Source organism: Anas acuta, chromosome 11 (assembly GCF_963932015.1).
Source record: "Anas acuta chromosome 11, bAnaAcu1.1, whole genome shotgun sequence".
Lineage (NCBI taxonomy): Eukaryota > Metazoa > Chordata > Aves > Anseriformes > Anatidae > Anas > Anas acuta.
This window is the reverse complement of record NC_088989.1, coordinates 14988616-15006079: the sequence shown is the minus strand read 5'-3', so window position 1 is coordinate 15006079 and position 17464 is coordinate 14988616. Positions and strand designations below refer to the sequence as shown.

The following is a 17464-nucleotide window of genomic DNA, read 5'->3' as shown; positions in this document are numbered from 1 at the left end:
AGAGTTAAGTTGGTAACCCTGGACTGCACTTAGTATGAAGCTGAGTTCCAGCTCCGCTGGCTCTGACATGAAAATAACACGCTGCAAGGGTGAGGTTTTAAGGTCTATCACTTGGATTTATGTCTCTCTCCTCTATGGAGGTGAGCTAGTCTTTGTCAGAAAACAAGAAAAGAAAAAAAGGAAAGGAGTGTAAATAGAAATACATTAATTTAGGTGTCTGGACAATATCTGTAGAATTAAAATGATTGAAAACTTAGAGTGAAATGGAATTAGGGGGAGGGCAGCAGAACTCTCCTGGGCTTTATGCAAGAGGGGCTGTGCTGCTTCCGTGGAGAAGATAAGAAAGAGTTCCGAGGTATTTAGCTTACTGCTCTGTTTTGCTTTGTCATGGGAAGAAGGATGGTATAAAGGGAAGGCAGGGGGCAGAACAGCTTTTATGTTTGGGCATGGGCTGGGTGAAATAACATGCTGTAAATATTGCAGCTGACACAGCAGAGGCCCATTTGGCCTGGAATATAGGGCAATAAATGCAGTCAGGTGATTCAAGGGTGTTGTGCATAAGTCTGCCAGGTAGTTAGGCGAAAGCAGATCAGGAAATAATTATGGCTGATAAGGGGAGCTTGTAAGGAAGCCAGCACCTTCTGTGACCATGAAAGGCTTTAATGATTAACTATGATGGAAAAGCTAGAAGCACATTCTCCCCTTTCATAGCAGTTACGCCCAGCTGCTCTTCTGCATCATTAACTTCCGAGTGGCCTGGACGTCGCTGCTGAGCATGAACCAGCTTTAATTCAGGGCAGCCTCTGGGGTATGAATGGAGAAGCTGATTGCTTCTGAGAACGGCACTGGTTCTGGCGTGCCGTGCCTGCCCAGCTCTTGTGGGTTAATTTCTGGTGCAACACAGACCTTGTGGAAACTGGCCAAAGTTGCTTACCCATGGGTAGGGGACTGCAAATGACAGCAGAACACGGCCCAGGTTTCAGGGCCTGCACACCCACTGACACCGGGTGTAGCTTTCCAGGACCTGACCTGGATCCTGTTTTTGAACATCTCCTTCCTGTTTCCTTATGCAACGATGAAAACAGCAGATGTCAATAAAAACAGCTCTTGCCAATGCAACACTGAATCGACAGTCTGTGGGTATTCCCCTGCCGCAGCATTTACAGCACAATATGGCACTAATACTTTTCCTTACTTGCACTGCAGGCTTCAGCTGCCTCGGCTTGCGCAAGAGGAGTGAGCTACCACCATCAAAACTTCTGTTCCCCAGAACTGGAAACTCATCTTCTAAGCCACTTTGGCTATGTTTTTAAGGTGCTGTGAGCACAAGCTGGCACCTTGGGAGATGAAGTAACCACAGACCCTGTTAGGAGCACCTGGTGGTGCTCAGGATAAATGAGATGGGATCAGAATATTCAGGCTGTGAGCACTTGCTGGGGTTGGGCAGGGATGTGGACCACACAGCGAAGTACTGCAGAGAGAAGTAGCACATCTTACACTTGTAGCTGTGTCTTCTGTTGGCAGCTGAGCATAACAGCAAGGGCTGAGCTGTGCCCCAGTGCTTGACAGGCACTGAACCGGCACTCCAGCTCTGCCCCGTGTAGGGAACTGGCCCTGAACATCGAGACGGGGTGGTGCTAAATACAGATACTGGGAATGACACTGGAGCATTAGTCTGGGTCTTGAATAGTCTATCCTTTGCAATCCTACCATACGGCTGTTATTATAGCATTTGCTAATTGATTTTACTTGATTAACACTGGCTAATTAATTTTTATTAATTACCTCTCATTTCAAGACCTGTATGATTAGGCACAGTTATAAACCTCTGCACAGTACACCTCCGGAATGACAGCCCATGTGCAATTAGGAGCAATTTTCACTGCTCTGAATTGCCTCTGGCAGGCCAGGGTGCTGGTGATCCCGTCGACTCATGCAGCAATGCAGCACGTAAAGGTGTGCAAGCAGTCCTGGGGAGCGGGAGAAGTCATGCGCTGCTGGTGTGACTGTCCCCAGGCTGCTGGTAACTCCCGCGGCACTCGGCATTGCTGTACTTGCTGGATAGGCTTGGCCTACGTGTAGGCTCAGTCATCATTTCTGAGAAAACTGCATTGTTAATACATTGTCTGTAATCAATAGGCCATGGCCTTGATTCAGCAAGACACTTAGGAACATGGCTAATATCCATTACGCAGTCTGGTACCTTGGTGGTGTTTTTCTTGTTTTGCTTTGTTTGTTTGTTTGTTTTTCAAGGGCCTGCTTTTGCATTCAAAATTGTTTGTGCTAAACTTAGGCTTTTGTACATGAAAGGGCATCAGCTGTGGCCTGGCCACGAGGTGTTGTGTGCTCCCAGCATGGTCCCAGGACCTCAAAGCTGGGAGATGGTAGCACATGGAGAGCAAAAAACTAATGCAGGCTGACAGAGGGAAGAGAGCACTACCAACCAGGGCGTTTGGCCTCTTGTGGCCTCTTTGCCCACACAAAAGGTTGGTGCACAGATCACAGATCATGGAGAGGAATGTGTAAATTTGGTTAAAAGCAGTTGTTCATTAGGCTTGTATCTGAGTTTCATTTATTTTTAATTCTGTTCTGCTTGCGTAGCTTTTAATCAGTTTAATACTTATCCTCCCAGTTTGCTTACTGTTACATATTCTATTCAATTATGCATCTTACAAACATTCATTTCCCCTCCCAGATCTCCTGGAATGACCACTAGAAAGCTGACGAAAGGGAGGCAGAGTTAAAACCACCCTGAGAGAATTTTCTAGTGACTGCCTTAGCCTGAGCTCTGGCGAGCGGCAGGAAGACCGGTATGCTTCAGCCACTGAGAAGTTTTTGAGAAATTACCTCTAAACTGTACACACTGCAGTGGAGCGAGTGCTTAATCACCCGAGGAACTCAGCAGTGGCTGGGTTTTGGTATTGCAGCACATAGTGGAGAACTGTGGGGACTCGGGGCATCTCCCCACGAGCAGGTTGTCACATCTGGCTGTGAGCCGTGTCCCTGCGTGAGGTGGCAGGGAGACAGAACCGTCCCTGTGCCGTGGGACTGGGTGAGCATTGCAGATGGCTGCCACATGCGCCCTCGTCCCATCATGGCGCCCGTCTCCCTGGTTACCTGACAAGGACAGGCGGCAGCGGCAACTTTGCCTTGGGTTCGTTGATCCTGTCTTAGCGCTCGGTGTTTATCATGATAAAAGGCTGTTTGCAAAGTCACTGCAATTAAGTTCGCTAATTGTCCTGGTTTCAGAGGAGCTGAGTCTGTGTGTAAGTGGGTCACAGAAGCGGTCTGGTTAGCGCCGCCAATTTGTTAAAGCAGAGGGCTCAGTGCAGGGTGAGATTCACGAGATCCTTGGTGGGGTGGCCCCACAAACCCTCACTGAACAGGGCTGGCCTACACGGACATGGCCAGGTTGCATTCCTCTTTGAAAAGGCAGAGAGAACTGACGTTAAGGAATGGATCTGAGGGCACTGGCTCAAAGTCAGTCAGGGGATGCTCCCATACTCCTACCCCACCACTGCCTGCACATGCTGCTGAAAAGCCGTATGTGGCTCTGACGGATTGTTTCACCCCAGCATGGCTCATCTTCAGTGCCCTTCCCCATGTCCTTGGCCACTTGAAGTAATTTCCTTTCTGCTCACAGCCCTGACCATCACTGCTTGCTGTGCTTGTAATGACTAGAGAAAACGGGAGATCAGTGGGAGATGGAGGTGGAGCTGTTGTGGGATAGCTTGCTGGTGCAGCACCCCGCTGCCATGCTACGCAGTGCCTGATATGCTCTTGGTTCCTCTTTTGCAGGATGGCTGCAAGATGGTTTTTGCATTTCCCTGGGGGAACTACACACGGGGAGTTACGGTCATGTTGCTTTCAGCTGGAGCTGCTGGCTGAGCTGAAACCAAGTGATTCAGATTCTGGAGAGTGATTCAGAGTCAGGCTCTGTGAGCAGCTTCCCTCACTCTGTGTTCAGCTAAATCGAGGGGCTTTTTGGCACTGCTCTGGCTTGAGAATTAAGTTAGTGGTTTTATCTCTGTTAGTTCATCTCTTGAAGTGGTCAGAAGTGATGTGATGTGTCCTGGGATAGGTGGTTTAGTTTAAAGGTAACCTAACTTGCTAGTGTACCTGTACCTTGTATTCAGTACACTGTCTTCCTGTAATTTCAGCAGCCTTGGGGTATGCACCTGACATTGACAGATGAGAAGTCCTTCCTCTGCTTAACATGATTCTAGAAATAAGCCTTAGTTGGTGACTGAATTTAGAAGGCTGAAATCAATCCCCCAATGCTTTTTATTTAGTCGAGTTTCCCGCTGGAAGGATGAAAATATTGAAGAAAAGTAAACCTCCATGGGCTATGGGAGGTTAGGCCCCCGGGGTGAAGTTTGGACGGTACTGGAGGGAATAAATGTGAAGGGCTCAGAGGCTGGTGCCATAGCTGGAGGTGGCTTGCATTGTCCCTGCTGAGAGCAGTGGGGGGCTGTGTGCCGGGGAACAGTGTCTTTGTCATAGCTGGCACCAGCTGCTGATCAATTATAACACAAAAATCGTAACTAGAAAAGCACTGTGGAGCCAGGAGGGCGTTTTCAGCCCTCATAGGGGGCACTCCTGCGAAGTGTGGAGGCACCAGCCAAGATCAGGGAGGAAGGGCTAAAGCTGTAGTAGAGGAAAGGCTTTGTCTTTGAGTCTGATGGCCTTCAAAGCTCTCACAGTGCTGGAATTTTACTTAAAAATGGGGAGAAAGAAGGTTTCGCTGCATTAATATTTCCCCAAACTTAAGCACACCTTCGGTCTGGTTGGTTTTATTTTGTCAAGAGGCTAGGAGAGCCTGGCACAGCTGGACATGAAGTCATGTATTCTTGGCAGTTTATGAATTCTCTTGTGAACGTATGGAAAACATGTATCATTATTTCAACTCCCAGTGCTGGAAATAGTGCAAATAAATGACTGTGAGTCAGAATAAGGTGAATCAGTGCAAGTTAGCTCTACTGCCAATCGTTTAAGAGCACAGATGTGACATGGGCAATTATTTGGCTAATTAGAGCAGACCTTTGAGTGTTGAAATGCAGGGCTTTCAAAGGAGCTTAGCAGAATTAGGTGCCTAAGTCCTTCTGCCGTCAGCAGGAGGTGGGTACATCCTACCTTCCTTTCAGTGCTTGCCTTAACAGAATACACAAGGCGTTTTATTCGGATGCTGAGGGAGCAGTGTTTCCAGCGGGTGCCTGGGAAGCGTGCTCCTTCAGGAGGGACAGAGCGCCTCCAGACTGAGACCTGCAGCCTGAAGCAGGTCCTGCTATTGCCCTCTTCATCAGGGGGTGTGAGTCGGAAGAGGTGGCAGCTCTGTTCCAGAGCCTTTGCCAACAGTCCTTGGAGAGGACATGTGCGAGAAATGGCACTGCCCAGCTTAAAATGCTGGGCAGGCAATTAGTCCCATGCAAGGGTTCAGACAGAATTAGGACGGCTTCCCTTTGCCCTGCTGGCATGCAAAGTTTCTCTTGTGTAGCTCGCAGTAAAGTTGCCCAACATTTCTCAAAGGTGGGCTGCGTATCAGAGGTACTCACCCAACACTGATGTTTCCAGCATCTCTCTGCAGAACACGCTGCAGTGTCCCTGACTGCAGCAGCCACTGCACATCCCTGCAGCCCACTGAATTTCCCCCCCGCTCCTTCCTTCCCTGGGGAGAATGCGTGGGCTGGTGCTGTGGATGTCAGCTGGGCAAGAGTTAAATGCTGCTGTGGAGCTGTTGGCTCACCTTTGAAAGCATGGTGGGAGACGTGTACGTCTGATCTTGTAAAGGATCCTGTTTTCTTGCTGGCAGCACAGCCTGCTCCAATTAGAAAACAAGATTTGAAACAAGGCCTGGAGTCAGTCTGTCCCCTGCTGCGGCAGTGGCACTGTCACTGCTTTTGTGGTAAGTAGGGCAATTTCAGTGCCAGTCACCTCTCTGAACACAGCTTTGCAAAGACATGTGCAAAGTCATTGATTTTCTTTAGACCCAGCATGTTTTCCTTCTGTGGGATCGTGGAGCTGGCAGGACTGTCCTGCCTGCAGAGGATTTGCTTCCATTTGGGCTCTGGCCAGGCAAGACAGGAATTCTAAGTGCTCACTGCTTGATGGCTCCTCTACAGCAGTGAAACTTGGTGCTTTCTCCAGCACAGAGACAGCCCAGGGGGAGTTATTTGCTGGTGTTTTTTTTGTTTGATTGATTGTTTGTTTGTTTCCTATGGGTTTACCCAGGAAGGAAGGAAGAATGGAGGCATCCTCACCAAACCTGTGATGGTTGCTGCTGCAGTTGTGTCTTGAGGCGCTGTGGACACACAAGTACCAGAGATGGTAGCGTTACCTGGGATGCCATAGCCTCGGCTACCAGAGTGCCTTCATGTGCTGGGCAAGGACTCAAGGTGAGGGAACTGAAATGCCATAAGGTCACAGTAGAAGTCAGCAGTGTGCTTGGGAACTCTGAACTGTTCCCAAACAGCAAGGCTCTCTGGTGTTGCATGGTCTTGTTGTGTTGCTTCTGCCTTGGGGAACTTTCCAGGCCAGTAGTAACATCAGTGCCTGCAGCAGCCCTTGACGAAGACTCTTTGGCAAACTCGTTAAGGCTGTACATATGATTCTAGCAACAACAGCATCCTTTGGCAAGAAATGATACAGTGGGAAGTTGTGTTGTGGGAGAATCAACTCCAAAGGAGGCTGGAGGAGGCCAGGAGCTTGTTGTGGAGAGAAGAGAAGAACCCCAGCCTGGCCTGAGGCACAGGAGTCACTCATTAGGGTCCTGCCTCATGCAGGGTACGTACAGAAGCTCATCCAACCCCTCTTCTGAAGCACAGACTCAAAAGAGTTGGTGCCATAGTTGCAGCCCCAGTCTCTCTGGCTCTGTTTCCCTTTGATAGACTGTGCCCAGATGTGCCATCAGCTTGGTACATGGGTTACAGGTCCTGGCTTGGGAATGCGGTGGCTAGAATGGAATAAGTGACTTATTTGAAATCCCTATGCACTGCTCCATAATTAAGAACAAAAGAGAGGTTTGCTATTAATTAGCTTTCATTGACCTAATTTTGACCCTCCAAATGTTGTTGCAGTACACTAGGTCTCTGAGAAGGCATGTCATCCTCTCTGGGGAGAGATTAATCTTCGTTACTGCTTCTGTATTAGCCTGGCACTCTCCGTTAGTTTCTCATTAATGTTCTGGCAGATTGGAGCTGCCAGCTGAGGAAGTAACGTTCACAGAGGACATTATTAGGAAAATAGAGCACTTTCATATGGTACAGCAGTGGTACACTGCAGATGGGCTGGCAGTGGTGATTGTTGGTCATGGATAGCACTGGGTATGCAGCAGGTCGTGATGAACCGTGCTGCGGTTTATTCCATTCCTTCATTCATCCAGTCTGGCTTCTCCCTGTGTTCATCTCACCCATGTGTTGCTTCAAGCCACTGCAGTTCCTGGGTCCTGCTTTGGTGAGTTCCCTCCATCCTCAGTCGCAGAACAGCCCCTGCCTCGCTCCATGGAAGGATGCAGGTCTGGTGCTGGAGACTAATTAAGACACGAGCCCAGTTTTCCTAAGTCCTGTTAATCAGGATACAACCCAGTGGTTTTTAACTCTGGATGAGAAGGGAGGAATTCAACAGAGGCTGCTGCACAGAAATTTTTCCAAAGAATGGAGAAGGTGGAGATCTTCCAACAGGCCTTAAAATCAAATCCAACTGGTCTTTGTCAGAAGGAAGATGAGCACCAAGAAACTGCAGTGTTTTGCTGCTTTGTGAGCTGTCTGGGACATCTAAATGAGGAGGGGGCTTCAGCTGTTTTCCCCCAGCACTGTGGGAGTTTTCTTTGCTGGTGTCTGTGCCATGGCCCTGATGTGAGAACAGAGCTGCTCATCAGGAGTGCAGGTGTGGTGTTTGGTGCCAGTCTCAGCCGTGGGTCAGAGAGCTGCTGCCCCGAGAGGGCAACCCTTGGAGCCATTCTGCAGGGGGCAAAATGAATCATTTCTGGTGACTTATCAGGAGCCAGTGACTGAGTCAGTGGAGGAGTCAAGCGGCCAGGTCTCCTGGCACCCAGGAGTGGCAGATGTGCTCTGTCCCAGACTTCAGAGAGCAGAGCATGCTGCTGGAGCCACCTGAAGTGCTGTGACAGGCGTGGAAGTTCAGCCTGCTGTTCTCTAGCAGCTACTTCAGGGGCCTGTGAATCATCGTGGAGAAGTTTCTTTCACTTTTATCACAAGCGCTGCAAATGCACCATGCATCAGGGTTACAGCAGTCTGCTGCAATGTAGCACTGGGTTTCATTGAAAGGTCCATCAAGGATCAAGGGATTGTCTTTTTTTTTCAAAGTACAATGCAGTTGCTGAAAGAACCTTCTAAATGTGGTCCTTGAAGGCTCCAAATTTCAAAGGGAAATAAAAACAAAAGCATGTTCACAATACATACATACATACATACATATATATATATATATATATCAGGTCTCCTGCATAAGTATTTTGAATGTTTTGGACTATTAGTAATATTGCTGATGGAGGCTGCTGTGAATTTGTAAATAGGTTGCAAGTATCACTGGCTGGCTAGATCAGGAGACACAGGGTAGGTCTGACTCACTGCATGGCCTTGGGCTATGAGAACCTCATCCCCTAGAGTGGACCAGACGAGAGCAACCCCCTGCTTTCTGAAGGGCCAGGCACAGCTGTGCAAGGGTAGCTGAGGTGCAGCGGAGCTGGGAGTGGGATGTATTGCCTGTGAGGAAACCTGGATGCAACTGAACCCAGTTTCAAGCTATTTCCTCCTTTCTGGAGTGCCCCAGGGCTTTGTGGTTGCTTTGTGAGATGCGGGTACTTGGGACACTCAGGGTGTGTAAACACAATCTGCAGCTCTGTTGGTTGCTTGGATCCAGAGTTTCGCTGTTTGGACACATCAGCAGCTTGGTATGTTTCTAATCTCCAAGTGGATGAGGGCAGTTTTGATGATCAGGCTGGAGAGGTAAATACTCACCACTACATACTTCAGTGCTACTTTGTACAAAAGCCTAAAAATGCGATTTATTTTCTCAGCAAACATTCATGCCAGGGAACATATTTGCTAGGTGACTGGCAAAAACCTAGAGCCGAATGGATGCGATCCCATTCCAAGGTAACTTTACTTGCACTTTTCCAATACACAATGGCAAATAATTTTACGTTCTGCTCTCTCTGCCCTTGTGTGTGAACTAGGGGAGAGGAGATGCCTGCTCTATAAGCAATACTTATCCTCTGCCTCAGCATTAACTGAACGAGTGGACTCATCCAGACCTGGGATGGGAAGACAGGGCTTTTTGCTGACAGAAAATGGAGCTTTTCCAGCAGTAGCATGCTGTCCAGGCCTCTGATGGGACCTTGAAACACTGCTGCAGTGCTCAGTGGGAATTTTGGGGAACCTTTGGTCAGCCAGCATGGTGCTGTATTGCCTCCACCCTTCCCATGGTGGGGAGGCTCTGGTTTACGGCGCTCCAGCTGTGCTGTATCAGCAGGGGATGTAGGCTGGTGAGAGAGGCAATGGAAAGGCAAGGCAGGCAAACCACAATTTCCGAGAAATATCACAGCCATCTTTCCATGTACAAAGAGTTTTTTGGATGGAAATACTGTCATTTGTTCTTAAAATAGAAATAAAGGTGGCAGTCCTACTTTTCCTGTTAAATCCTACTGCAATGGAAAAACTGATCATACCTACCTATTAACAGCAATTACTGTAGCATTCAGAGCCACCAATTGTCAAACACGGCCCATTTTGGTCATTGTGGGTGTTCTACCATTAAGAGAGGGCCTTCACCCTAATGGGGTAACAGTCCTGATGTTAAATATAAAAAATAAAAATCCTTTTGCTGAGACAAAAGATGTGGCTGGAAGGGGTAGGACTATCTGTGATCTCAATGTGGCCAGTGCTGGCAGAGGAGACACTGGAACGAGGAGTTGGGTGCTGCTGAGATGCTGGACCTAGGTGTGGAAAGAGCAGAGCTGCTGCAGCTGCTGAAGATGAAGAAATGCGTGTCAGAAATGTCTAGACAAGGTGGAAAACTTTATTACAAGTATTGGGGGGAAAAAACGAAGAGAAACAAAGAACCAGTAGATTGCATGATTATATGCTGCCTAAGGAAGACAGGTTGAGATCATATAATTCTCTGGGGAAACTTTACATGAAACAATTATATGTTCAGTTAGGTGCACTCCCTTAGTTTCTTTTTTATTATTAAAAAAAAAAAAAAAAAAAAAAGAAAAAAAGGGCTAAGTGCTCAAAAAGTGTGGAGGAGGGTAGTGAAGTGCCAAGCTGAAAACCTTTTTTTATATCTCTGTATGTACCGTGTAGTGGGGGAGAAAGAACAGAGAAAAGGATGCATTTGACACATGTCAGAGATACCAACAGCTCCAGTAACAATTTCAAGGAAATTAAAGGGAAGCATTTTAGAGCACATTTTTAAGTCTCAAAAGCACTTAAAAATACAGAATATGAGAAAACCTCAGCATGTCAGCTCCTTTCATATCCAGCATGTTAGGCTCAGAGAGCCAAGCCTACATCATTACGGAGACACCTTTTACTTGATGTAAAGTTCATCAGAAGCCGTACCAGAGCACGGGAGAACCTCTGTGCAAAACAGCTCCTTCCAACAGGCTGAAGCTCTGAAATCCCCAAGTAGCCTGGGGATAAAGGGAGAGGACTGGGGCTCCTGGGTCCTGATTTATCAGCTTACTGCAGGTACAACCCCTGCGCTGTGGCTTCCTTAATCCTTCAGCTTAGCTGGACAGAGGAGTTCCCATCATTGCATGGAGTTTGCCTCCCCACTAACCATCCTTTTTGGCATACTGCTGCAGTGGCTCTGGCCCTGGCTGTGACCTTTACCCTCACCTCAAGGCAACTCGGGAGAGGTCAGGCTTCTTGCAGCTCTTACCAGCTCTTGGTGCACGTTGAGCCACCTGGAAAGCAGGGCACCATGAGGAAGTGTGCTGAGAAGTGACTGGAACCAAGGCTTCGCAAGCACAGCTCAGCTTCCTCAGTTTGGTTTCTCATGGTCTTGCAAGGCCACGTAATGCTCAGCGTGGGGTGTGCCCACTGCTTTTCCACTGCAAATCAAACAGCCCTTGGCTGTCATCACTTCGCTGTAACAGCACAGGGGCGGTCTTTCATCAGGACCATGTTCTCTTTCATTTCTCTCCCTCATTTCAGTCTCTGCCTATCTCATGGGTATTTTCATCCTCCTTGGCTGTGACACACCAGAGGTGGAAGCAGGTGTGATAAGACAACACTTACCTTTTGAAGTTCCTTTGCCTTGCCTGCATAATACTGGGGATCGGGCAGCACGTGTAGTCTGATGCAGAGAGGAGCCACAGGGACAGACACCAGTGTCTAAGCAGGAGAACAGGAAGAGTTGTGTAAGAAAGCAAGAGAAAAGAATACACTAGCATGTTTTCATTTCCTCAGGAACACATCCCCAAAAAAAACCCACACAAGAGGATGAGTCATCCACAGAGGATATTGGCCGCTTCGAGTTGCAGCTGCTAGTTTTTAATTCTATAGCTTTAATTTGCCAGACAAATAAAATAAGGAAGGAATGACTGGATAGGATGCGTATCACTGTCACTGTGTAGGATTCTCCCTTTTCAAGCGTGGATGCATGAGCTTGGATGTTGGATATCAGACCTTTGAGCTGAGTTGGTCATGCACAGGTGAAGTTTGTGCACGCACATCTCAGACACAGCTTTGTCAGAGCGTATAAAATCATATCATTGGTGAAAATGGCAAAAATAAATTTTAATATTATCTCTCCTTTTAGAGTACTTTGACATTAATCAGTATCCTTCGGATGAAGCCCTACATAAAAAAATGAAGCAATACAGATCTTGGAGGAATGGCTGATACTCCAGAGGGCCACGCTGCCATCCAGAGGGACGTCAACAGGCTGGCAAATAGGCCGAGAGGAACCTCCTGCAGTTCAGCCAGAGGAAATGCTGAGTCCTGAACCTGGGGAGGAGCAACCCCAGGGCACTACAACAGGCTGGAGAACCAACTGGAAAGCAGCTGGGAGAGGAAGGACCTTGGGGTCCTGGTGGACACCACATTGAACAGGAGCCAGCATGAACTGGAGCCTTGTGGCAAAGGCCAGCAGGGGTGATGCCAGCCGGTGGAGGGAGATGATCCTTCCCCTGCTCTCAGTGCTAGTGAGATACAGCTGGGCTCCCAGTGAAAGAAAGACGTGGACATAGTGGAATGAGTAAATGAATGGTCAAGATGATGATTAAGAAGAGCTTGGATCACCTAGCATATGCAGAGGGGCTGAGAGAGCTGGAGTTGTTTTGTTTAGAGACAGGAAGGCTCAGGGTAGAGGGGAACTTATCAGTGGGAATCACAGAATCATCTAGGTTGGAAGAGACCTCCAAGATCACCGAGTCCAACCTCTGACCTAACACTAACAAGTGCTCCACTAAACCATATCACTAAGCTAAACAAACTGGAACACCGGAAATTCCATTTAAACGTAAGAAAAAGCTCACTGGGAAGGTGGTGAAACGCTGGAATTGGTTGCTCTGGGAGGTTTTGGAGTCTCTGCCCTTAGAGATATACAAAACCCTACTGGATGTGACCCTGAGCAACATTCTCAGGGTGATCCTGCTCTGAGCAGAATGTTTGGACTGGGTGATCTACAGAGCACCCTTCTGACCTGAGCGTTTCTGTGATTTTCTTCCCAGTTGTTACCACTATGTAAATCATTGAGCTGTCAAAGAGTTCAAATGATCTGGTGAAGAACTAAAGAGATTCTGTGCTTAGCATGAAGGTCCACTGGTCTGGAGTGGATTAGCTGAGTCAGACAGCCAGTCTGTCAGCTGGATAAACAGCCCTCTGCCACTTCCTCCGAGGTCCTCCTTTGGCACACTGAGCAATAGAAAGTCACACGCCGTAGTGCAGAGCAAACCCAGAGAGAGCTTATAATCTCTAGGTCTAGGAACTGGTTTTGTTGTATGAATAACAAATAGAAGAGCAAGGCCGTAGCGAGATCTTTTCCGTATGTCAGGTCAGAAGCTCTTCAGTTATCAAGTAGGCTCCTATTCTCTGCCTTTGGCTGGAGTGAGCACAGAAGGTGGTTTTTCAGGGTTCATGCCATGAGGCATAGGAAGTTGGTTGCAGACACAACACAGGACATTTGGCAAAGGCATTAATCTCTAAGTTATTAATAGCTATTAAGATATTTCATTTTAGAAGAAAGAAATGTGGGAAGAAAGGCAAAGCCAGTATTGTGAATATTCAATTTGATCATAGCTTGTGCTATTTGATCTAAGAGGAATCCTGCTTCTTTTTCCAGTGACTGTTACAACTTGGATGCTGGGATTTCAAGGTGTTACTCTATTAGCAATAGTGGCAGAATGGAACTGAAATCCTGTCCCTTTTTCAGGACACTATCAGAAATAGTTTCAAGATGGGACCACAGAGCAGGGGTTTGAGGAAGAAGGCACAGAAGTCTTGAAGGTCAGCTGTAGTCATGAAAACAGAAGTCTGGGAGATTTCCCCAGGGTACAGCCTGTCAAGGGCTCTGCAAAACTAACCCAAATTCAGGCTGCTTGGAGATAAACTGATACCTTGGAAAACGTACAGGAACAGAAACCATCCAACTTCTGCTTTGGAAGGTCTCATACTTCTTGGGCTAAGCCAGCCTTGAATGAACGGAAAGTGGCTGAGAAAAAGTTCCTTGAGCATCTGTTGTTCTAGGCTTTTACACTGTTGTGTTTCCTTTAAGGCTGTCTCTGCTTGCTTTGCTCTGTGCTGAGGTACCTAAGCTGGTGACCCAGGGACATCAGTGACAGGGGGTGAGTTTGGCACTTTAGCTTCTAAAAACCTCCAGCAAAGATGTGTGAAAACATGGGGATTCTTAGTAAAATACTGTTGGGTTTTGTTTGTTTGTTTTTGTTTTTGAGAAGTCAAGGAAGTCATCAACCATAAGGTAATAGAAAAGAGCTCTGCAGCAATTTGTTTTATCTTAATGTGGCAAGCAGACAATGCCTGCCTGGCCTCCTCTGCTCTCCTCATGGATAAGAGGATATGGCTCTCCATAGGCAGTTTAAAGGTGGAATGCAATGTCCCCGTTGCCCCAACTTACTAAAGACTTCTAACCGAGATAAAATACAAACTACTCACACTAACGCTCGAGAGCCAACAACTGCCTTGTGGTTAAGACAGATTTGGCCAAGGGTCTGTTTTTGAGTCCCAGCTCTGCCAGCAGCAGTCTGTGACATTGGCAAGTACGCTTCCCGGGTATGGGAAAGTACTTTTCTATGAATTTCCCTGTATTATGCTCTCTTCCATTAAAGCTAATCCTGTCCTTTGAATATGTTATTGATTCAAGTTCTGCTTTGTCTCTTGTTGACCGTACATATCAGATGAGGATGGGAGCCTCTCCCCCCATCTGGCTTTTCTTTGTAGGTTCAGACTTTCAGTTTCCAGCTGAAGAGGCTAACTATTCCTGGGGCTGCAGTGCTAGGAAAAGCTGGTACACTCACACTTGTGGCAACCAGGGAGTGAGAAGACGCCGGCAGGACACTGCTGTCTCACCCACCTACTGCTGTTATTTCTGATAGCGCTAACTGTGCTGTCAGAGAAAACCAGAGCAAAAGGAAAGGAGTATTTGGTCTAGGAAGAAAATCATGATGGTCAGAGATGAAGGAAAAGGAATAACTGAAATCTGTCCTGTCAAACATCTCTGAGTCCTCTCCGTGGTCTCATCTGCAGCCCCAGCAGAGTGTCAGGCAGAACCTGGATGTTAATGAACACAAGAAGACTCAAATGTGGCAACTGCTAATCACAGGCAACTGTGGGAGTGATGATGCCAAGATTATCACTGTAATGCCAAAAGAATCTGACTCGAGTGCTTAAAATTCAGTCACATAAGATTGTATTTAGAGCCTGTTCTCACCTCTCACGGTGTCTACGCAAATCCTGCTTGACTTATCATCACTTTCCAAAAGCAGGAACGTTTTTGAAGTTTGGAGAATTCAGGTAGAATTTTTCCCCACCCAAACCGCTGGTTATACCTGGCTGGCCCTTCCATGTGCTGGTGTCCCATCTCACATGTGAGGATGTTGAAGATCCTTTGGTGAATTGCCTTGCAGATTGCATTGTCCCTCTCTGGCCAGGGAAGTGTGGGGAGATGGTGGCTGGAAGTTTTTGCCAGCAGGCACAGCTGGGAAAAGGCTGCCCTGTCTGTGTTTCACTTTGAAATATGTGCTCAGGACACCACTGATGCCAGAAAATGCTGTTCTCTTGGATGGGAATAAATCAATATACAAAAATCCCTCTCTACCGAGTAATGCTTCATATATCACATTTATGCATTTCTGTTGGCCTCAGTGTTATATACAATTCCTGCGTAATTCCTGTATAAGGTAGAATTGCACCGATGGTTCTTCCCTCAAAATGTTATCGTGCTTCTGCAGGCGCAGGGCAGCAGAAGACCAGGCTGAAATCTGATCTGGTGATTTCATCTGCCACATGTCAAGTTAATCCTCTGGGAACTCGATGGAACCCGTGAAGTCAAGCCAAGACTTAAACTTGGCGTGAAGCTGGAGGGATGAGTCCGGCCACCACCTGCATCGAGTTGTGGCGCATGCGACAAGCTGGCTGCTGCTTGTCTACAGACTCCAGCTCCTGCAGTCCACCCTCTGAGCGAGAGAATGAGCCCTGATGCTTTGAACATTGCACAAGAAGGAGCAGTGCCCCCAGAGGCATGCACCCTGTACACACACGTATCCGGTGGGGTGGATGGAAATGCACACAGGCCGCTTTGATCTCCTCCTGCAGTAGCCTGAGGCCATTGTAGGTGCCCTTGTCCTTGCTCAGTATGTGCATTGTCACCATGGGAAGATTGCTATGTGTTTGAAATGGTTAAAAGTTGAGTGGTAATCAGGCCTGCACCCAATTGTCCCTTGGCCTAAAGCACTGCATTTGGGAATGTCAAACCTCCCTGACAAGTATTGCATCAGGAACAACATGGGTGTTTTTTTTCCTGTTGGTTTAGCCAGCCTGACCCCTGACTTTCCATAAAGGTCATGTTACAAAGGAGGCTGCAGGTTTCTGTAGCCACAACCTGCACATATCACCTGCAGACAAGGCTTTGTTCTATCCGGGGTTGGCAGGGAATTTCTCCGTAAAATACTCAGTTTTCTGGTGATGCTCATTAATAGAAGTGACGTGCAAGAGCCCTGTCTTGGCATAACTCTGCCCTTCAGATGCTGAAGTTATCTTTTAAGGGGGGTTGAGCCACATTTCATGGGGAATTATGAGAGTTCAGATTAAAAAAAAAAAAAAGATAAAGTAAATGAATGTAACTGAACAAAAATGCAAGTAGGCATCCCTAACAGGTGGTTTCAGCTTAATTTTTCAGCTGAAAATGCAAAGATTCATCCTTCTGCAAAACAGGTGTTTTGGATGACTCACTGTTGTCCTACCCAGCTGGAGATGAGAAGGTATCCCAAAACCCAGAGCATGTGCACCAGCTGGCTTGGGAGCAACAGCTGTGCTCCACTAAAAGCTTCTCTTCCCCTCTGCTCTCGGGTCTGTTCCTGAGCAGAGCCGGGCTGTGCCCAGAGCTCTTGGTGTGGGCTGGAGACAGGAGGAAGAAATGATATTTGCAGCCAGCTCATGGTATGGACGTTCTGGAAGGGGATGAAGGAAGCAACAAGGTTGGTCTCAGTGCTGCAAGAGGTCTGGCTTGTCCACGGGCTGGGGGAATGCTGCCTTTGCCCTAACTTTGGTCTCTGCTGCAGAGCCATGGGTGGGGGAGAGCTGTTGATTTGACCATGTTCAGTTTCTGACAGTGGTGTGCAAGATACTTTGGTCTGGCAAAACTCTGAGCTTCTGTGTTGCCTCTAGCACACGTTCAGGGTGAGAACACAGCTACAGGGAAGCAAAGGAACCTGGCACCAAGCAGTTTCATCTCTTATCTACTTCAAGTGCTCTGTCAATGTTTGCGCTGAAGGCGAGGTGGTCTCCAAGATCCCATAAAGAGGGAAGGAGATCTAAAGGTTAACTAGGGCTCTTGAATGCAGGTGCTCTGAACTGCAGCTGAGTTTCCTCTCAGAAGAGCTTAGGATGGTGACTGGTGTGAGGAACAAGCCTAGGTGCTGCATGTTCCTGCTGTGACTGTGTCTGCTCTGCCCGTTTGGTGTGGTGTGTTTTGTTCCTTTAATGGTCTGGGTACAGGCAGGTCTGCTTCCAGGCTCCAGCCTGCTCCCAGCTGCACATCCCACTGGTTTTAATGGTGCTCGCTTGGCTGCTGCATCTAAATAATCAGGTAAAAGGGACGGTTAAACATCTCCAGCCTTGCTGCAGGTGTATGTGTGTCGGTAGCCAGCTTCCTACAGGAATCTCCTGAAGGTGTAGAAAAGGTGGGGACTAGCCTGCAAGTCAAGGAAACACTAAAAAAAAAAATTCCAGCAACTGTTTCTTGGCTCACATGTAGGTGTTCA

The 17464-nt window shown here is 47.6% G+C and overlaps 1 long non-coding RNA gene across 25 annotated transcripts in view; it reads left to right on the top strand.

Moving 5' to 3' along the window:
* Positions 1 to 17464, top strand: part of LOC137862221 (uncharacterized) — a 221972-nt gene that overhangs the window by 57930 nt on the left and 146578 nt on the right. For 23 of the 25 annotated variants that reach the window (XR_011100102.1, XR_011100100.1, XR_011100091.1 and 20 more), the window contains 2 exons: positions 6229 to 6392; positions 11785 to 16678. The exons of 1 other annotated variant lie outside the window; for it this stretch is intronic. This is a non-coding gene — a long non-coding RNA (uncharacterized lncRNA). The remainder of the gene's footprint in view (positions 1 to 6228; positions 6393 to 11784; positions 16679 to 17464) is intronic. One more of the 25 variants, XR_011100089.1, reaches the window with a different exon arrangement.